This window comes from Hemitrygon akajei, unplaced genomic scaffold, assembly GCF_048418815.1.
Source record: "Hemitrygon akajei unplaced genomic scaffold, sHemAka1.3 Scf000066, whole genome shotgun sequence".
Taxonomy (NCBI): domain Eukaryota; kingdom Metazoa; phylum Chordata; class Chondrichthyes; order Myliobatiformes; family Dasyatidae; genus Hemitrygon; species Hemitrygon akajei.
Window position 1 is genome coordinate 3,068,088 of NW_027331952.1, and position 6,633 is coordinate 3,074,720.

The following is a 6,633-nucleotide window of genomic DNA, read 5'->3' on the forward strand; positions in this document are numbered from 1 at the left end:
ATTTTTGAATGGAAGACGGACTCTACTGTGGCTGACAAGGGAATTCAGAGCTAAAATAAAAGCAAAAGAGAGGGCAAATAAGTAAGGCAAATCTCGTGGAATATAGACGATTGGGAAGCTTCTAAAAACTTACAGATGCAAACTGAGAATGTTTTTAGGAAGGAAACGATGAATTATTTAAGGAAGCTGGCGACTAATATCAAAGAAGATACCAAAACTTTTTTCCAACAATAGAATAAAAGAGAGTTGAGGATAGATATAGGACAAATAGAAAATGACACTGGAGATATTTTAATGAGAGTCAGAGAGATGGCAGAGGAACTGAATGCGTATTGTAACGAATGTGGAGCAACTCTGATGGGCAGATTACAGAATCGCCAATGCACCCCCCCCCCCCTTTTGGAGAATCGCTAATCGCTACTATTCCGATGCTGTTTCCAAAGGAAATGAGAGAGATAAACAGCTCATACAAATTTATGAGAGAGAGGCACAGCCCAGGTTGGAATGTCACCTATTGACAAAGAGAGAGATTACTGCTATTGTCTCTTGAAGAAGGAATTGTGTATTGAGTACTGTACTATTCATTGAAACCCCTCGGGGCAGCCCGTGTTGTCTGGTTGAGGGATTGCATCATCCCAACCTGATTGACATCTGAGGCCCCGTGAGTGAGGATAAAAGAGGGTCTGGGGAATCACCCCTCAGACGCACCAGGAGAAACGCTACGAGATCGGTGAGGGGGCTTGTGTGTGTGTCCACCCTTGCCTGGGTGACAGGTCCTCCACGGAACGGTCTCGCTAAAAGACGGATACGGATCAAGATTGTAACAAGGAAAGCCGGCAAGTTTTTTCTATTTCTCTCTCTCTCTCTCCAACAATTGCAACACAGCGACAAACAAACACTGGAGCCTGTGTGAACTGAAACGAACTTTATATTTCCATCGGACAATTCATTATCCCCTAGACAACGATATAACTTATTTCTTATTGATTATTATTATACCCGCACTTTTAGGTTTAGTATTGACGACGTATATTATCTGTATATTTGCATTGATATTATTTTTGTGTATTTTTACTAATAAATACTGTTACAAATAGTATCATCAGACTTCAACGGACGTCTCTATCTTTGCTGGTAAGACACCCAGTTACGGGGTTCGTAACAGTATTTTGCATCAGTCTTCACCGTGGAAGTCATCTACAGTGTAACAGACCTGCAGGAGTGTGTAAGAAGTGAAGTTTGTGCAGTGAAAATTACGACTGAGAAGGTGCTCCGGAAGCTTAATGGTCTGACTGTAAATAAATCTCCTCGACCTGATAGAATGCACCCTCGGGTTCTGAATGCAATAGCTGGAGAGATTGGGGAGGCATTAACAATGTTCGTTCAAGAATCGGTAGATTCTGGCATTGTACCTGAAATTTGCAAATATTACGCCACTATTTAAGAAGGGTGGAGACAGCAGAAAGGAATCTATAGACCTGTTAGCCTGACATTAGTGGTTGAGAAGTTGTTTGAATCGATTCTTAGGGATGAGATATACATACAATATAGGCTGAAGTCAGCACGGTTTCCTGAAGGCAAAATCCTGCCTGACTAACCTACTGCACTTTCTGGAGGAAATTACAAGCAAGGGAGACTAAGGAGATGTAGTAGATGTGGTGCACTTGGATTTTCAGAAGGTCTTTGACAAGGTTCCGCAAATGAGGCAAGATAAGAGCTCAGAGAATTACAGGGGAGTTACTAGCATGGGTGGGGCATTAGGTGGTTGGCAGTAAACAAAGGGATACTATTCTGGCTGGCTACCGATTACCAGTGGAGTTCCACAGAGGTTGGTAATGGGACCCCTGCTGTTTACGATGTATATCAATAATTTGGACTATGAGATTATTGAATTTGTGGCTGAATCCGCTGATGATACAAAGGTGGAGGAGTGTGTCGTGTTGAGGAAACACAGAGTCTACAGAGAGACTTGGATAGTTTAATGGAATGGCAAAGAAGTGTCAACTTAAATAACATTTTGAAAATTGCATGGTGATGCACCTTAGTGGAAGAAATAAACAGGAAGGCTATTGTTTAGATAAGGAGAGTATTCAAAATGCAGAGATTCAAAGGGACTTGAAAGTCCTTATACAGGGTACCTTAAAGGTTAACCTCCAGATGCTGTTAACAACACTACCACTTCAGTGTATCTGCAAAACAATTGTCAGTGTTGGTACAAATGTAATGAATGCAGAGACTCTGACAGTTTAAGTAGTTGCACCAATTGAATTATTTACTTCTTATCGATGCAAACTTTGAGTGCACCTGGTTTATCACGTGACGGACTGCAATCAGTTTTATGCTCACACAAAATGCTGGAGGAATTCATCAGCTCAGGGAGCATGAATCAAAATGAATAAACATTTGACGTTTAGGGCTGCGACCCAGTTTCAAGATGGAATAAAACGAGGGAAGACGCCAGAATAAGAAAGTTGGGTGGAGCCGGGAAGAGCACAAACGGGAAGGTAGAAGCTGAAGTCAGATGCGTCGGATAGGGGGGTGATGTGTGGCTAGGGGTGATAATGGGAAAACGTAAAGAGCTGGACAAGAAGGAATCTGATAGGATAGAGTGGATCATGAGAGAAAGGGAGGTAGCAGGGGACCGGAGGGAGGTGATAGGCAGGTGAAGAGAAGACTAGGGGGCCATGTGGTGAAATGAATAAGAGGGAAAGGGGAGAGGGAAAACACCGGAAAGCCGAGATGTCTCTGTTCATGTCATAAGATTGGAGGCTCCACAGAGGGAATATATATGCAGGTTACTCCTCCAACCTGAGGGTGCTCATGTGACAGAAAAGGAGACAATGGGCCGACATTTCGGACTGGGAATGAGGATTGGAATTGAAATGGTTGGCCACTGGGAAATTCTGCTTTTTGTTGTTGGAGCTGAGGGACTCGACACAGTGTTAATTAACTTGAAGAAGGCATGTCTGTAGGAAACGTCGACAGTTTATTCATCTCCATAGATATTGGCTGAATCGTTCAGTTCTTTCAGCATTTTGTATGTGTTGTGATTATTGTGATTAACGGTTTTCGTGCGTTCATTATCTTCGTAAGTCTGGATGCGGTATCACTTTAAGGCTCCTCACTATATTACAGGAGCGTACAAACAACATATCCTTTTTAATATTTCTATTGAAAGATTTATAACTGAGACAATTTTCCAGAGTGGATCTATAACTGAGACAAAGCCTATGGAGTCTGGGAATGGACCGGATATACAATAAGAATCATGAAACCGAGAGGTGAGACTGAGAGACTTTCACGGCAGCATTCACAGACTCTCCAATCGTCATTTCTTCGTCCTCGGGATTTTGCAATTTCGTGTGAAGCTCTCCATACCTCATCATATTTGGGATTTTACCTGAATGAAATCATGTTTATTTTTACCCCAGCTGCTGGAAAACACGTCAGCCTTGTGCACGATTGAACACTCAGCGTGCTAGAGTGAGTATAAATGGATGACCGTGGAGATTCATCAGCTCAGAGTTTCTTCAGCGAGACCGCGGGCAGCTCGAATACGGGGTGAATCACACACGGAATGCCTGAAGCTATCTACAGTATGAGAAAGACATATTACTTGATCGTTGCCGTTATTGCTGTCCCTGGTAGGAACAGACGCGAATTAACATTTGCAGTTCAATGTGCGCGGTCTTTGGACCCGTTCAGTTACCGACAGTGTTATGATCCTGGTGTATTAGTGAGTGTGTTGCAGTCATTGTGACAGAACTCTTGTGTTTGGGCAGACGGTTCCTTGCAGTTTAATCAGTAGACAAGGCTGAAAAGAAAAAAAAATCAAACAATAACTGAAACAGATGTAGAGTGGAAGATCGGGGAGATGGATATATTTTGTGGACATGACGGGCAGCTTTGATTTATCAAGGTAAAACCGCTATCAGAGTAAACTCCAATTCTCCAGCGCGCTCGGCACCATCCAGGGCCATGGTGTTTTTTTTTTTTCCCGCACCAATAGTTCAAAATGCTTTAATTTAAAATTGAAAGTAATTGCGCTGTGTTTGAAAAAATGCTACAAGGTAGAAGAGAACGCGGAGAGCGAAACCCTGGTGAGATTCACTTGTGTGTTCAATCTCGGACCATCGGGAGTTTTGAAAATTCAAATCGTGTCGTTGTGCGTTTTAGTTTACAAGGGTTTGTTTCCACGCCTTATTATCGTTGAAGAGGGGTTTCGCCAACCAGAGGTGTCCGTTAGATGCCTGACGGGGTAAAGTACATGAAATACTCTGGTCTGGAAAAATAAACATCGAACCATTTGGAATAATGCTTCTGTAATTTGGAGCAGGTCAGGAAGAATGTGCAAATGAAAAGAAAATGGGAACTTCCTGATCTGATCCCTTGTCATAGTTTGAAGGAACCGCATCCAAGTGTATTTGCAGAATTCAAAAGCAGCGAGCCCAGCTGGGCCGGCGAGGGCAGGTGACAAACGGGAGTCGAAAAGGAGATGGACGCCTGCGAACAGAGGAAGTAAATGTGCTACGAACTTTGAACATTGTAAATGGACAACCTCAGAGACAGCGGGGCGTAGCGACATGCGAAGAGTGCCAGGATATGAAGGAAGTGCCGAGGTATCCAAACTTTACACATCGGTCGTAAAGCTCCCTTGGCGATCAGTTGACAGTGCCTCATTCCCAAATCCTGCTCCTCTTGCAGTACCGAGTATGTAACCTTTCTCCCTGCTTGCGCACTATTGTTGAGTCTGCGAAGCACGATTTAAACCTTTTAAACCTCCAGTATTGAGCGCCCGCCAGGTTTGATTGTTCTCTCTTTACAGCTTATCTCTGTCCCACAGAGCGTGAGACAGTAATTCATTGATTCCTGAATTTAGTGGCGATTGTGATCCCGTCCCGGGGAATGTGCGGCCTCTCCACCTGCACCACTCGCTACCTGGTGGCCATGGCAACGGCGGATCTACTGACCTTTGTCTTTGTGGTGATATTGTGGCCGCTCAGTTATTACTACTTCCCTGGGACTTCCCTGGACATCACCCCCGTATGCAGTGTGATTGCTGCCCTGACAGATACAGCCACAGACTCCTCTGTCTGGTCCACTGTCAGCTTTACCTTTGATCGGTTTGTCGTCATCTGTTGCCAGAGGTGGAGAGTAAAGTTTTGCACCGGAAAAACTGCGTCTGTGGTTCTGATAACAACCAGTGTTCTGGTCTGTTTGAATCATTTGCCCTACTTCTCATATTGCAACCTGTGAAAGTGATTGACAATATACCTGGAGACTGCGTTCCAAAGACGGGATACTATACGGATCCCGGGTGGGTGGGATATGACTGTCTTACTACTGTTCTAACGTCATTACTCCCGTTCGTGTTAATACTACTCCTCAACAACCTGACGGTCAGACACGTTTTGGTGACTAGTTGCGTCCAAGAGGGTTGAAAGGTCAGAGCAAGGTGGAGAACCATCTGGACACTGCAGAATGGATGGTCATCAAAGAACATGACAGCGGAGAGAATAAAACTGATTTAGAGCCCGAGAGAGGCACAACACAGGCAAACACACATTCACACCTTCAGCCCGCGACATCCACCTCCTATCTCACCCTACCTTTTCTGTTTATTTGCCCAGCATATTCCAGTTCTGTCACCGTCACAACCCTGTCGGTAATGATAAAGCGGGAGAGCATCCAAGGGTATTCAAAACCTAATCAGCAAAATTGCATCTCATTTGTTACTTCAGTCTTTTGCGTCAGGATGAAATGAAAAAGAATGTCACCAGTCTAAGGAGCTTACAGTAAACCTCGCACTTGTCCTTGGTATCAGATAAAGCTGTTGTGGAGAAATGATTAACACTACAGAACTCCTGGATTTGGTTCATAATTGTGCAAATTTCCATGGAACACCCAAATTCCTACTCCAGGGAGAAATGTCACCTTCCTTCCTGATTTTGATGAATGATGCTTGCCACTTGATGGCGACTGTGTAAGCAATCAAATGGCATATTCTGCTTTAGAGCCTGAGAAAGGCACAACACTTCGTCTTGAATGTGTTACTCTTTCAAAGTGCATTTTTGTTATTTTTGTGTCAACCGCCTGGTCCTCTATTGACACAAGGAACCACTCAGCTTCTGAAAAGAGATCTCCAGTTTTGAGCCTGTCCTCAGACGCTTCACGTTGACACCTCGTCTGCTCAGATGGTGGATCTCACCCGTGGACGGTTATGCTCATCCATTGGTTAACTCAATCCTCTTTAGCAGAGTTTCCAAGCCTACTTTAGCCCCAGTGCCGCGAGTCGAGAACAGTCCAGTACCCCGGTCGCTAATTTATGCATCCGCAACAACGTCTGCTAGGGTGGTTAGGTCGGACGAGATCGCCAAGTGTCAGACGCGTTGTGATGACGAATGCTCAAGGCCTGCAGTGCGATGCTTCTTCCTGTGTCCCAGCGCCACCACCTTTTTTGGAAGTGCCTGCTCTACTAATGGTCGGTCAGATCTGATGCCTTAAGTTAGAGGCAGCTTATCGCCCCACCAAGATTCTTTAATGTCCCCCTGGCGAGTGTTATTTGCTCCTAAAGCCATCTTAGGCCATGTAACCGCCCCAGAGGGTATAACTGCTCGATTGTGATCATTTCTT